Source organism: Peromyscus eremicus, chromosome 6 (genome assembly GCF_949786415.1).
Source record: "Peromyscus eremicus chromosome 6, PerEre_H2_v1, whole genome shotgun sequence".
NCBI lineage: Eukaryota > Metazoa > Chordata > Mammalia > Rodentia > Cricetidae > Peromyscus > Peromyscus eremicus.
The window spans coordinates 45946865-45963443 of record NC_081421.1 but is presented as its reverse complement, the minus strand read 5'-3'; the positions used below and the strand labels follow the sequence as shown (position 1 = coordinate 45963443).

The following is a 16579-nucleotide window of genomic DNA, read 5'->3' as shown; positions in this document are numbered from 1 at the left end:
CCTTATCATAAGATCGCCCAGCAAGATGTTGTTAAAATAAAACCATCTGAACTAAAAAATGTTTTAAACTAAACGTGCATTTAATACTCCTAAATGAACCTGGCAACTTAGTAACACATTGTACTGTAGATTGTCAGCTACTTACACTTGAAAGCGGATGGCATCTGGTAATGGAAACTGACCATCATGATGAGAGTATCATCTTTACTTATGATTAGCCTGAGAGAAGGTCAACGTTAAAAATCTTCTGTATGGTTTCTACTGGGTTCTTATAACTTCTGCAAAACCAGGTAGTTGCTATGTCCAGCCAGCATCAAGCGGTTGGCATCTCTCAGGACTACTGGCACAAGCTCCACAAGACCTGGGTTAAGAGAAAGCTCTACCACAAAAAGCAGAAGTAGGAGCTGGGACAGCGTGATGTCAACACTAAGATTGGTCCTCGTCGTATAGACACAGTCCAAGTTTGAAGAGGCAGTAAGAAGTACTGAGCTTTAAGACTGGATGTCGGGAACTCTTCCTGGGGCTCTGAGTATCGTACTTGCAAAAGAGGGATCATTGATGCTGTCTACAACGCATCCCATAACAAGTTGGTCTGCACCAAGACCCTGGTGTAGAACTGCATCGTGCTTATTGAGAGCACAATACACCGACAGTGGTTCCAGTCCCCCTATGCACTGGCCCCAGCTGCCCAGTTGGCTCCTGAGGAGGAAAAGATTTAAAACAAACAAACAAACAAACAATTACAGAAAATTCAAAAGAAGTGTTATGAAAGGAGAAAGAACACCAAAATTGGTGGTCTTCGGGAAGAGTGGGTCCAGCAGGACAGGGTTCTTGCCTGTATGGCCCCAAGACCAGCCAGTGTGGCAGAGCAGAGGGTTAGATTCAAGAAGACAAGAACCTGGAGTTCTATCTGAGGAAGATCAAAACCTGCAGAAGCAAATAAACCATTCGTAGCTCATGTAATAAAGGTGTTTATTCTTCTATGTTAAAGAAAAAGATGTAGTCCATGAAATTTAAAGCAAATTTTAGTTAAAGACTATGTGCGTGGGTGTTACTTCATTCCTTTTCCTAATATGATCAGGTTAATTTGTTTCCAAGGATTCTTACTAATATCTTCTAAGATACCAGTTTCCATACTACAAAGTTTATGGTTGAATTTATGTATATATCCAGATCTTTATTTACCATTATTTTCTCATAAACGCACATTTTTTTTTTAAGTTTAGCAAAAGGGAGGCTTTGCTTTTCTCTTATACTCAATACTGAAGACACCAGAAAATCCTATAAGCTCCCAACAGAATTGAAGCCAGAGGGCTTTGGGGCACAGCTCAGTGTCAGAGTGCTTGCCTTGAAGGCATGAGGCCCTGAGTTTGATCCCCCAGCACTGCAAATAAATAAAAAGGAATCAGCGTCTCATCCTACCGTAACCACCTGCCATCCCCGTCACCACCTTGAGCAAAGCCGCCTGCACTGTTCTCTTAGAATATTGCAACAGCCCAGTAACTCATCCACCTTTGCCCTGAACCCCCTCGACTCTTAATCCCCAGCCCAGAAGGCAGAATGAAGCTTTTAAAGAAGGAGTTAGAACATGTCACTCCTCTGTTCAAAGTCTTCCAAGAGCTTCCCACATCACTCGAAAACTCCCAGAAAAGCACAGAGGTATCCTGCCCCATCATGATTTCAATAGTCTTTGCTCTCACAACTCTATCAACCCTTGCTTACTCTTCTCAAGTTTAGTGGCTTCTGAGATGTTGTTTGGAATAGGCATGCACCAGCTCCTACTCACTCAGGGTGTATATGCTCACTGTTTTCTGCCTAGCATTCTCTTCATACACTTTTCTGTACAAACGTAGAAACCCCTCTCATCGTGTGAGAGTCTGTCCTCAAATATCCTGTGGCAGGATCAGATGATTTCATTTCAAAGTTTTAATCCTTTGTCTTATTAGAATTACTGTTGCTGTTGTGATGAAACACCATGACCAAAGCAACTTTGGGATGAAAAGCTTTATTTGGCTTATGCTTCCACATCACTGTTCATCATTGATGGAAGTTTGGATGGAAACTCAAGCAGGGCAGGAACCTGAAAGCAAGAGCTGATGCAGAGGTCATGGAGGAGTGCTGCTTATTGCGTTGGTTCTCACGGCTTGTTTACTCATGGCCTGCTTTCTTGTAGAATCCAGGGCTAGCAGGTCAGAGATGGTACAGTCACAAAAGCCAGGGCCTCCTCCATCAATCTCTAATTGAGAAAACACTCTACAGTCTTTCCTATTGCCAGATCTAATGGAAGCTTTTTCTCAGTTGAGGTTCCCTCCTCTCTAATGAGCTCAGCTTGGGTCAAGTTGACACAAACCTAGCCAGCACATCCTTCATCTCTACAACCTTACTACATTTCAACATATTATTTTCTCTCTCCATAGTACTTATAATCATATACACATGAACACATACATACATTTACATGCACACACACAAACATAGGTATACTATATAAAGTAATAGTATATGATAATATGTATCAAATTTTAATTTATGTCTTTTGATAATTTTTATTTCCAATTAAAGTATTAATTCTATGAAATTGAGAACTCTTACATGTTTTATTCATTGATATATCCTATTTTTAACATATTTAAGTATGTGTTTATTTATTTTTCTCTGTGTATATGTGGTGTAAGTTTCTGTAGGTGGGATTATGTGTGTCTTCTATCATTCTCTCCCCATTCCTTTCAGGGAGGGTCTGTTCCAGACTGTAGGGTTTCAATTTCATATGTATGCTGGAAGTCCACAAACCCCAGAGATCTTTCCATCTCTACCCTCTTAAATCTGAGGTTACAGAAGTGCACTGGATACCCAACTTACCAGGTAGGTGTTAGGATGTAGACTCCAGTCTTCATGACTGGAAGTGTTCCTTACCTCTTGGCCCTCAGTGTCATATTCTAATACTGATAATAAACTCTGAAATGAAGTTTATTATTAAATGACATTCAAATATTTGTTGAATAAATGAATAATTAAATCAATCAGAAGATACATAATAGGGTTAGCAAAATTCCTGTGACACTTAGGAAAATAAGTGGAATTTAGTGCTATTTCTTCTCTTTATTAGTAGAAACTATAGAGTAGAAATTAGAGAGACAGAAAGAGAAGAGAGAGAGAGGAGAGAGAGGAAAAGGGGTCAGTACTTCATAAAATATAGAATAACCTTTAATGAATGACAAATATTATAGACAAAGATTGGGATATAAGGCAGTAGTAGGAATAGTAGAATACTTGCCTAACATGTGCAGGTCCCCACATCATAACCAACCAACTAACCAACCAAAAAAGTTCATACAAACAGCATTGAATGATACCTTTAGTCTAAGGAAAAATTATGGATGTTTTGGAAAAAAGTAATATTTAAAAGTTTTCTACTATTTGGTATATAAGACCAAAACCAGTGCTTTTACTGAGATCCTATGCTAACTAAGCACATAGACATGTCTCTGGAAACAGCTTACAAGGAAGATTAAAGTTTGTTCTAGAGTTTAAGTTTTCAATATGAAAGCCTTATACTTATTTTCAAATATAACAAGTTAGAACAAATCTGCTATTTTTCTTTATAACACTTAGTACTCGAATGAAGGTAGCATTGATAATTGACCTCTAACGTTCACATGAGAAAATTAATGAATGATGTTACGGATGTTTTTCAGTTTATTCAATTAATGTTTGTGTTTTTGAAGGCACTGTTATGTTTCTGGTCGCTTTTCCAATATAATACTCTGGCCGCAATTGAATGATAAATTTTATTTCCATATAAAGATTATGATTATTGTATTTTAATTTAATTCCTCTTTATATGCATATGTGATTAAGCTGCCACAAGACTCCAAAGTTTAGGTTTACAAGATTATGGCACAAACACAGGACAAATTATGAATTATTTGTGCTTATTAGAACAATAAATTCTAAAAAAAAGTTTTTTAATTTAATTGCATCTAGAAATGTTGTTCTTGAAATGCATTTTATGAGGCACAGATGGATGCATTTGTTAATAAAATCTCCATTCTTAAGGCAAAGAACTAAGGAAAACAATGAAGAGTTAGAGAAGAGCTCAGCATTCTACCTCACACCCATAAACCCTATATGTGAGAGGCTAAAACCCCAAGAACACTTCAAATCCTAGGCTAGCCTGGGTAATATACTTAAAGTTCCATGCCAGTCTTGAATGAAACTTGTAATCCTTTCTCAAAAGATATTCCCAGTTAAAAATAAAAAAAAAGGAAGGAAGGAAGGAAGGAAGGAAGGAAAGTAAAATGGGAAAGACCCACAAGAACCTGAGAAGGGAAAAAACAGTAGTGATGTTGCAAACAGGATTCCATTGTGCAGTAATGAAGCCACACACTGAAGATTGGGGTCTTGCATTCCTAATGTTAAGTGAAAGTATTCTGTTGATGTCTACTGACATCAAGGACAAGTAAGAAACAATGGATACAGGTTAGAAATTTTAAATTCACCAACATAAGACAAATTTTCACATTGAAATCTATCTCTTGGTCAAACAGTAAAATTTCTGAAGCATACGTCTGACTACACTTCCCCAAGGCACAGAGAGAATCCAGATGGCAGCCTCTTGCTTCAGACTAACTGAGTTCAGATAGAAGCAAGATAAAGTCCTGACACAAGAGGGGAGAGTGCTACCAGCTTTGATGGCTTCTCTACTATTTCTTAGGAAAGAAGGTCTGGTGTGTTCATACTATTATTAGTGTACTTTGTGGTTCATCTGTAAATCTAAATCATCCAGTATTAAAAGTAGATGTAACCTTCTGGAATTAAAGATCTACTGTGAGACCTTAGAAAACGGTATATATTTTATTGTGCCTCCAAGTGTAAATGAACGTATGTACACAATTTTAGGTTTTCAGAGACTTCAGGAAGCACAAGTACAGACTACAATCATGTAGACTAAATCCCTCATGTTACAAAAATTGAAGCATTTCATTTGCTGTGGGATAATGCTTTTGTACACTGGTTTAATAAAACACTGATTGGCCAGTAGCAGGAAGTATAGGCAGAACAAGTAGACAAGGAGAATTCTGGGAAAAGGAAGGCAGAGTCAGGAGACCTCACCCTGCCGTCCAGGGAGCAGCATGTAATGGCACACAGGTAAAGCCAAGGAACAGACATATAGATTAACAGAAATGGGCTGAGATTAAGCGTAGGAGCTCGTCAGTGGTAGGCCCAAGCTAATGACTGAGCAGTTTTAATTAATATAAGCCTGTGTGTGTTTACTTGGGTCTGAGTGGCTGTGGACCGGCGGGACACAGGAAATCTTTCAGCTACACCATTTAGAGATTCTGAATGCACATATTTCAAGCTTATATCAAACCAAATAGAAGACAGGATAGAAAAGATGAAAACCTCACAGCTTACTGACAGAAATTCTGGCCAAACGTTACTAGTGGTTTATTGATGCAGAACAAGAATAAAATGACCAAGCTCAGTAATGATTTAAACAGATAGCCATGAGAACACGTAAAATCTGCTTCTGTTTATGCTTCTATCACCTTCCTGAATGGGATAAGGGATAGACATCACAGAAAAGGTGATGAGTCTCAGAGCATGATAAAGAATTCAGCCAGGTAAAGAAAAAGGGGCATTACAAACAGAGGAGAAAGCAAGTGGCACAGGGATCCCAGGGAAGCTGAGGATTGCCATAGGGGGAGCCTGAGGTACTGAAGAAGAGAGTGGGCCATGAAGGGAATGGCCAGTGGAGAATGGCTGTGTTCTAGAGCTCATGTCACACCTTTGGAGGTTTTAAAGTGTGGCTCAGGGCTGGAGAGATGGCTCAGCCGTTAAAGGCTAGGCTCACAACCAAAAATATAAAGTGTGGCTCAGATTCTCTGTGTAGAAAACCATCCTGGCAGAGGTGTGAAAACAACATTAGAATGGGAAGAAGGGCAAGTGTTCACGGTGGGAGAAGTGAAAGAGAGTCTGTGGTTTAAAGTAGGGACCTGCAGTTGCCAAAATGTAACAATACAAAAGATGGAAATCCTTGCAGGACTAAGAAGCATTTACCAAAATGCAATAGCACTTGGTGTTTGCCAACAGAATCAAGTAACTTGCCCTAGGTACATAATTAGTAGCAGAGATATGTCTAGTGTGAGGTAGGCTTCTTCATTCTCCTCCCATTTTTCCTTTCTAGTGTTCTACACCAGTTCCACTTATTGTTTGGTTAATTTATATAGAGATTTCACATTAGGGATTCAAAATTGTCTAGTAACGTTGATGACTTTCTCTCAAAAATATTCCAGCTTTCTTTTTTTTTTTTTCCAACTTTCTTTTAAACAAGGAAATCCGGTCCAAAGATATTATTGGTTTTAACAAAAATTTTATTGTAATTAATCCCAATCACTGTTCTTCCACCCCTTACAAATAATTGTAGTTTGGTAGTTTCGAGATTAAATTTTGACCTGCTGATAACCAGGTGTGAAAGCAGAAGCCTGCTAAAAACAATATGTGTGTCATTGTGTCTCCTTGTACATTTATTAGGATTTTGCCAATTCAAATATTTTAAGAAATAAATATCCCCACCACTATAATCTCCTCAGGCTATGCCTTTGACCAAAGACGAACAATTGCTCTCCAATTTCATCATAAGACAATATCTATGACATGTTATATTTTCTACAGAGATCACTGTGAGTTATTGGCATGTGAAACATTCATTGTGCTCTTATATCCTAAAGACTAGAAAAATAACATGCTTTTTTTTTTTTGGTTTGAAAAGTCAAAAAAAAATCTAGAAGACTAAAACATCACAAGCTTACTAATTTCTTCTGTCATTTTTTAAAAGAACAATAATTGTATATCTTGCTCTGTTTACTAAAACAGATTAATTGTTTTCACTCTGTATTATAAACTGATATGGTTGTTGATGGTAAGTACAAAGGAAGCCAACCACTGAATGAAATATTTGTGTGGAAAGAAGGATAGAAACATTGTCCAATTTAAGTAGAGCAAGTTACTTTCAGAATTCAAGCTTCAAAGAAATTAGAACTCAACATAAAATCAGATTACACTATATGAAATACAACACCTTCCAGATATTACATTTTGTGTATTTTTCTCTTATTTCCTAAAATAACTGTTATCTATTATTTATTAAACAAGTAGTTTGAGGGAGTTGCCATTCTTTTTGGATACTGTGCTTGCAATTGGGACAGTTCTTAATAACTCTTGTGTCAGACTCAAGAAATTCATGCTTCTGGGGAAAATGCAGTCAAGAAATAGAGATTTTAATAGTGTGTGATAAATAACAAAGGAGGTATATTGCAGTATCACTTTCTAATGATCTGAGTGATGATATGGAAAAAAAAGCAGACAAGAGTATAGGCAACAAAAGGCAATAATTTCCAATCTGTCAGAACTCTGGGTTGGATTTAATTATATTTCTTGGTTGTTTTTCAAAACTCAGTATTTGTCTCTTCAAAATCTTTATCTTCTGCAAAGAGAGTAAATTATTCTTAATCATTGAACAAAGGTATCAGTGATTTGTGGTGAGGAACTATACTTCTCTTGGTCACACAGTGTGAAAAAAAATGTTTTCTCACCAGTTGGACCACAGCCTTTGTAGTTTCTTTCTGATGTTTATGCATTGAGACATATTGAAGAGCCAAGCCTTCTCCAATACATCCTTTGTGAATTGATCAAAACATGTGAGCTGGTAATGCAGACACACAAATTTATTAAATTGTAAGGTGTACAGGAGAATGTCATACTTAGCTACTTCATGTGCTGTGTTTTTAAGCTATGTATCACCTATGAAAACACAGAGAACATACATGGGATGATGCGGGGAAAGTGGACCTAAAGGGTCTTAGGTCCAATAGAGAGGATGCATCAGGACACCAAGGTAAGACCTCTGCCAGGATCAAGATGAGTTCATCTGATTCTCCTGCTTATAATCCAGAAAAGTTATTTAAAAATAATAATCATTAAGGAAATAGATTAGGGTTTAGAAACAATTTTGTGTTCTGCTTCTAACTAGGTAATTGATATGGGATATGTATATCAAGAAGGTCAGTTTAGCCTGATTTTTTTTTAATAAGGAAATATCTGGAATAAATTTCCATGCCTGCTTCCAACTTTGAGCTTTGAATAACATGAAAATCATTATTAGGAACCAGCAGAACAAAGGGCTGTTGAAAATAGAGAAATGAAGCTGAGATGAGCTGCAGAGATGAACTTCCTTCCATAACAAGTCTGGTCCAGGGACATAACCCCCTTCAAAATTTTAATGACCATACAAAATTGATTTTACTTTGTTTTTGTTTTTTTTGGTTTTTTTTTTTTTTTTTTGGTTTTTCGAGACAGGGTTTCACTGTGTAGCTTTGCGCCTTTCCTGGAACTCACTTGGTAGTCCAGGCTGGCCTCGAACTCACAGAGATCCGCCTGGCTCTGCCTCCCAAGTGCTGGGATTAAAGGCGTGCGCCACCACCGCCCGGCTTTACTTTGTTTTTAACAATAAATGGTCTTTTAAAATACCTAAAAGAGCCGAGCAGCAGTGGCACATGCCATTAATTCCAGCACTAGAGAGGGAGGCAGAGCCAGGCGGATCTCTGTGAGCTCAAGGCCAGCCTGGTCTACAGAGCAAGACCCAGGGCAGGCACCAAAACTACACAGAGAAACCCTGTCTCGAAAAAAAACCAAAAACAAAACCAAAAAGTCTAAAATAAATATGTAGTTAAGCAAAATTAGTATGAACAGCTCTTTTTTTTTTTTTTTATAATTACAGGAATGTCTGCTTTCCTACTTGGAGTCAATTGAATTATAAAGGCACACCACCAACTAGAGCTTTGTTACTGTTGTTTCAGCTTAAGCTTTATCCTCAAAGCCAATACTGTTACATCTCTCAAAGCTCAGAGACCAGGAATCTTGCCTATTTCTTGTAAAGAGAGGAATATTCTAAAAGTTTTAAGATTATCACCAGCTACCAGAAATGGTTTGTATCCATTTTTTTCAAACTTCCTTTACATTCAATTTAATGCATTTAAGAGTAAATTATTCAGGAAGTTGATAAAGATTCATTACTTCACTGTAGGAAAGTCTAAAAGAGCAGTCAGCAGCAGCTGTGTAGGCTTGCTGCCGATTTACTCCACATATAGGGCATAATGGAGTCACGGCAATTTGGGTAATGTAACATTATCTGTGTTGATTGTAGATATTACAGCAGGATATTATGCTTTTGAAGAGTGCAGTAAATGAAACAACTACATGATGGGTAAGGAGGTAGTCTCACTCCAGGGGTAAAGTTTTCTTTAGAAAAAAAAAACTAAAATTTTAAGCATACGTAAGAGGCGTTTAGAAACAACTTTCTCAACAAAGAGGCCCATGCAGGGGCTGGACAGGACACAGTGACACATCTCCAAATGAAATACACCACTTTCACCTCCACAATTGGTAAATATGGAACTGACCAGATGTTGTGCATACCAAATTGACAGCCTGTGTTGATTTTGACTCAGAATTAGCTATGTTGTTGGGCTAGGTGGTGAATGCGGGGGAAATGTTTACACAAAGGAGTGAGAAATTTCTCTTATTGCCAAAGGATGGGTAATAACTCTTATGAGAAATGAAGCACTAACTTAATATTGAGATTTCATCTGTACTCCATTATCCCATGCATCTAAATTTGAAATGAATGAAATATAAGGTGAATTTTGTAGTCCTTATTGACTTTAGATTTATGACTTAAGATATAGTCCTAATTACTATAATGCAAACCTAAATTTAGACCAATAGTTATAATCAAAAATAAAGCATAGGCATATTTTTTCCTGAATATTTTAGAAGTGCAATTCTACAGGTTCTAAAGTTTTCCATCAGTAACTACTGATGCCTATTGAGAGTTTGTTAAGAGCCAAACCTCACAACTTTGTAAGGGGGTATTATTGTTATAATATCTGTGCATTTATGGAAAGTAGGACAAGGACTAAATAGCTTTAGTATATGTCCTGCTACTAAGTAGTTTAGCTAATGATTGAACCAAGCAGATTTGTTTTTCCAGACCACAAACAGCATAGTATGCCTTCCAATCACACCTTTGATTTCATTTATTAAGCAGACACTGAAAAAACACTTATAATTTGAAGATACCTTCGGTGATGTTGTAGATAGTTGGGATAAATGCCATGCAGTTACTACTCTCAGCATGTTCATAATGACAACCAGGAAGTACAATAACTTGCAATTCTGTACTGCTGTAACAAATGCTGTTTGGTTTGGTCCATATCACCTCAGCCCAATTTTGATTTGGTCTTCATCTTCTGTGGATATAATGTTCATTTGTGATCAATGCCTATGATATGAAACATTGCTATTACTGCTCTAAGATGCCAAATAGCAAGTTGCTTTAATTCTTCTAAAGCCTCAATTAATTCATTGAGAATTTTAGTATGGGAGGAAGAAACTTTTTCATTAAAAAAAAAAAAAACTCTTTTGGAACAGATGAACCAGGGTGCTATTAAATTTAGCTTGTTGTGGGTATTTTACCCTACTTAAAAATATTTGTCATGTGAAAGAGAGCTGGAAGAAGTAGGATTATCATCAGAACAAACACAGACCTGGCCTATCACAATCCTGGGCTGCTGACAGAAGACATGATACTTCTAAATCACAGGCCAAGGACCATAATAACTAAACATAAGCAATAGCAGGAGTATCTGACTGTTTTTAATGGTTCTCCCAGTGTTAAAATCCACTGAATGGACAGAGAGCCCAGGGGGAGGCTGTGCAAACAGAATGGCATAATATAGCAGAGGAACTCTGGGTGAAAATAGAGACTACTTTCATAGCAAGCAGTAAGCATGCCTATTCTATATGCAAACATAAAAATAAAATAAAGATTTTTTTAAGGCTGTATGATTCATTCCTATTGAGCATTACCTCAACTTTCAAAATGTCCAGCTGCATTAAACAATACAGGTAAGTGGGGAGAGGGAAAAAATGAACAGTCAGAATCTGAGAACTTGGGTTCAAGGGCAGATGGGAGCACAAGAGGTCTACAGCAGACTACTTCTCAGTGATACCAAGGGTACAATGTAAAAGACAGAGAATTGTGTATACAATCCTCAGGTCCTGCTGTTATTTTCATGAAGCTTTTCTGTTGTAGAATATTATTTTAAGATGTGTTATATTTGTTTGTCCTGTGGAATATTTATTTAATGATGCAAGATGTATTGCATTCTTTTAGGGTGCATTTGTTTAACTCTGAGAAGCTGTGTTACTTTGCCTGTCTAAAACACTGGATGGTCTCATAAAAAGCTGAACAGCCAACAGGGAAGCAGGAGAAATGAATAAGAGGAGAAATCTGAGAGAAAAAGAAGAAAGAGCAAGAGAACAAGGAGAGGAGGATGCTAGGAGCCAGGCACCCAGCCACAAATCCAACCACCACAGGGTAAGAGTGAAAGTAAGATATACAGAAGAAAAGATAAAAGCCCACAGGCAAAATGTAGACAGGATAATTTAAGAAAAGCTGTCTAGAAATAATCCAAGCTAAGGAAGGCCAAGTCTTTATAAGTAAGAATAAGCCTTCGTGTGTGATTTACTGGAAGTTGAGTGGTGGGCCCCCAAAAGAGCAAAAACAAACAACACTTTTCTTTCTAAAGGATAATGTTTTGATTGGGTTTTCCTCAGTGTAGCAGTGCAGAGGGAGTGGAATTTTTAGGGAAAAGCTGCCACCAAATAGGAAATTTATAGTCATTCATGAACTGCTCTAAGAAGAAAATAGGGTAGGATATTTCCATGGGATCTTAGAGCCTAGCTGAGAAGGAAGGAGCCTGGCCCCCTGATCTCTTTCTGGCTGCTGGTCTTACCTCTTCATCTCTTCTCCTTACATTGTTTCCACTGAAATGCCATCTGCTATGATCTGACATAGCCAGGGGCCCTAAGGAGTCCAGCTTTTGCCAGTACCAGGCTCTTGATCATCAAAGTTGAGAATAAACTCCTTACTTTATAAATGACTCAGTCTCAAGCATTTTGTGTTTACAAATGAAAACAGAAATATAAAATACTTAAAATGGTAGAACAATTTTTTTTTTTGGTTTTTCGAGACAGGGTTTCTCTGTGTAGAAAGACAACTGGTAGAACAATTTTAAACCAAAAATCTCAGAAAAATTTAAGTAGCTGATATGTGATCTAGAAATTACATGAGTCTTTTATTTTTTATTCTCTCAAAAATATTTATTTTTATTTCTTCTGACTTTCACAAGCAGGAACATTCTTTTACTTGACCCTATATTGGACCCATTATGACCTATACAAACATCTTTTAAGCAGCCTCATTTCTGGTCGATTATCTCCTGGATAAAGAATATTTGCATTAGGCGGTATCAGGACAGGGTTAGGGAGTTTGCAGGAGCCAACATGCTCACACTTTTTAAAAGCAGGCTAATGTTCCTTTTATTGCTGGCTCCCTCTGCTTCTCCATGACCTGAAGAAAGTCAATTAACTTCTATGTGTCTGTACAATGAGGATAACACTGCTTGGTCACACACCTCTCAATGGTGTTGTAAGGAAAAACAAGATAATGCTTATAAAGCATTTACAGAAAGTTCAAAGGAAGCATAGACAGAGAGTACAATGCATTCTTAAATGTGAAAAATGGTCTAATTCAGACTCTTTGACAGGGCTTGGCTAATAGGAAAAAGCATTTTTAACACTTTGCTAAACATAGTTTTCTCCCGAGAGTATGCCATAAATACACTGTTTGCTTAGATGGGACTCTTCCTGCCGTATTCAACTTCACCAAAGCAATAACATAGTCCCACTTAGGCAGGCAAGTGGACAAAGCTTGTATTAGGATATGAGAGAGAGAACCTGCTTATCTGCTTTATCACCGTAGAAAGGGACTAAGGAGTTTAGCATGACACTTAAAATTGCTTATTCACTCATTCTACCTCTCTTTTGATAGAGGCAGGTTTAAGAACTCACTGTGTCCTAGGGATGAGGCTAGGTGTCAAGCTAATATATTACACAAAGAATGAAAGCTTTTAGGCACAGTAATCTTAGGATTTTTGACAGTAAGTAAGTATTAGTAGCCTGCAGTTTAATAATTACTCTGTTTCCCATTGTGTGTCTATGACTGTGAGGGATCAAATCCTCTAGGGAGAATCTAGAGTCTATTTCAGATGGATAAAAGATATGCAATGACAGATTCCTTTCTAAGGAAGAACTATGAAACAACATAGAGAACCAATATTTACAAAAAGACAAGGTGAGAGGATTCATAGAACACAACCCATAAACTCTAACATAGGTATGTATTTTCTTATACTCCCCTCCCATTTTCTTTTTATTTATTTATTTATTTTTTTGATACAGGGTCTCTCTATACATATACCTCATCATCCTTCCTTGGTCTGTTGAGTGATGAAATTATAGCTGAACATCACCAGGCCCAGCCCAGCTTCTAATCTCCAAGGGGAGAAAAATGGATCAGACATCATCATAGCAATCATTGGAAGCTATCTAGGCCACTGCTACTTAAAAATATAATCCATAGAAAGCAACTCGAGCACTGTCTGAAATCTTATTAGAAATGCAAATTCTAAAGCCTCAGCCAAGAGCTACTAAATCAAGATCCACTGGGACCCAAGAATCAGTATTACCAAGCTCTGCAGGTCCTTCCTTGGCTCCCCAAATATGATAAGCATCGACCTAAGCTATCCTGCTCATTTCCAGTCAGCTCACAGTCATCTGAAATGTCAATCTGCCCTTTGTAAAAATCCCATCAACAGAATCGTTCACATAAGGCAAGCACAAAAGCTGAAAGGCTAATAGCCTGCATTTAACGATTTAAAAGCAGTGTGATTCATCTAAATTAGTACAACATGGCTTAATATGAAAAATTTAAAAGAGAAGCAAAGTGCATTTCTTAGATGCTGTTTCAGCTGCTCTTAGACTGGTTTTCCTTCTTCAAGCTGGATCTCAAGAAGGCATTGTGATTGGTTCGTTATTGCCGTGAGTCCACACAATGAGTCCATTCAGTCAAATGTTTGTGTCTCATAAAAATCCATATACTGTATTCTAAAGCCAACATGTCATGGTATTAGGAAAGAATGTGTGTGTGTCTCATAAAAATCAATATGTTGAATTCTAAAGCCAATGTGTCATGATATTAGGAAATGCCACTTTGGGGAAAGAACTATATTATAGAACAGGATCTCATAAATGGAAGTAACTACCTTGATTGTAACTGTTTTATTTCTTTTGTTCGGTTATCCACAATATGAGTATACAACAAAATGACTGACATCTACAAGCCAAGAAGTGACCCTGGGAGACATCAAACCTGTCAATGTCATGATCTTGAAATCCCTGGTCTCAACAACTGTGAGAAATGGGTTTTCTTGTTTAAGATACCTAGTCTATGCTTTGGGGGTTATACAAACTAGAGGTGATGAAGACTATTCTAATTCCCACCACAGGAGTCCTGACTTGGATTCATAGTACCTAACATAATAGACTATGCTTTCATAAATCTTTTGTTTAATGATTTATCCTATAGTAGGGAAGAGATGGGGGAAAGGCAATAAATGAATAGCATTGGTTTAACTCTTCATAACTGAAGACTGAATTTATTAGTCTGAGTATTCTGTCTCTTTGACCACATAAGCAGCCATAGCAAGTGGCTAGGATCTTAGGCCCTGGAGCTCAATGCTAGGGGTTCACTGCAGCTGCTGCCTGACTACCTGTGCCTAGAATGGCTTGTACAACTTATTCTACCTCTCTAAGTTATCAGTAGCCTCATCTGTGACACAGAGGTGATAACTTTTAACTTAAAAGGCTTTTCTCAAAAGTAGATTAGTATCTGTAACACTTCAGAGTAGTTTCTGGTATGTAGAAAGAACAATATACACTACATAACTTAAAATATCTGGGGGCAGGAGAGAGATTTCAGGAAGTGGATTGCTTACTATACAAGCATGTAAAACAGAGTCTAACCCCTGGAACCTACGTAAAAATCTAGATAAAACATGGGCTAGTACCTCCAGTCCTGGGACAATGGAAAGAGACAAACCTCACCCAACTAGCAAGCTCCAGGCCAGTGAGAGACCGGATTTCAAAACACAAAACAAATGATTACTACGGAATACATCTAAAGTTGGCTTTTGACCTGAGCATGTATGCACACAAAGACATATACACTCATACACATGTGCACCAATACACATAAGAACATATGTATACACATAATAATGATTACTACAATCCTCATCATCTTAATAATATAGGTTAAGGTGGTAAAAACTTGCTATCTCTGAATGGTTTCAAGTATTTGACTCATTATCTGAACATTTTGTATGATTTAGGTTTTTGTTTTTCCATTGTGTTAGGGAGAAGATATTGAACCACTTCATTTAAGTGTCCCAAAATTTTTCATATACATGCAAATACCTGTTTTAGCTATTCTATTTCAATTTATAAATTAAGATAACTTTGTAAGTTCTATTTTTAAAGTATTTGACTATTCTGATTATACAGTAAATTTCAGTATCCAAGTTTTTCAAGCTTAATTCATGCTCCTGCCTTGAAATCACTAACATGACTTTAATTGGAAAACAAGGATGATGCAATTCTAACAAGTGTGATCATTCTTATCTGATAATTATTATAAATTACTTAATAAGAAAATTTTTGAGAAAGTAGTGGGGAAAACATGGACTGTTGAGTACAAATAGATGCCACACACAGGCTTGTCAGAGTGGCAGTCGCATAGACAGTGGTTCAGTCTTGAAAGGCTCCTCTGCTCACTCTGCCTTGCTGAAGTGCTGTGTCCACACTGAAGCCAAAGGTCTCACTCCTGCATGGCACACTGGGTGTTTGACTTGATTCCCAGATTCTGGATGTTTTGATATGGGGAGTGGGCAAGGGCCTTTTGCCCTGTGTTGCCATGTGCTACTACAGCTAGAGGGCTACTTAGCCACACTAGATCATTATAATCCTAAAAAGTCTTTACAGAAATATATGGAAAGCCCTAAAAGGCAATCCAAATAGGGTGATTCATCTAGTAGTTGGAAAACATATACAAATACATTCAAATACATTATATTTTATTGAACAGTAGTCTGGGTAGTATATAGATCAAAGAATATAAATGAAATAATTTCCTATGACTTTCAAAAGGTCAATAGAAGTGACAGCCTACTGGGCAATAAGTCTTTTATGACATCAAAGAAAGCACACAGGAATATGCTGTATTACAAAATATGAAATTAATATTATAAAATGGAGTCATTAGACCAACTCTATATGATGAATCAAGTAGTTAAGATTTTAGTTATTCAAGTTTCTATTTAATATGTAAAGTGAAAATTGAGTTACTTCAGAGTTTATGTGCTATTTCTAAATCTTTATGAATATATAAATATTCTCAGTTAAATGTTTAAACATATTAGTAGCTATATCAATAACTTAATGACTATATTACATAAATAAAAGTAAATTAACTGGACAATATAATATGCAATGCGTTATTCCATAGTTCTGGAATATGTTGTTGTTGCTATAAATATTTGGAAGGGAAAGAATTCTC

At 37.0% G+C, this 16579-nt stretch overlaps 1 pseudogene; it reads left to right on the top strand.

Annotated features, from left to right (window-relative positions):
- Nucleotides 1–299: 299 nt before the first annotated feature.
- LOC131913726 (small ribosomal subunit protein eS8-like) lies at nucleotides 300–943 on the top strand (annotated as a pseudogene).
- Nucleotides 944–16579: the final 15636 nt, after the last annotated feature.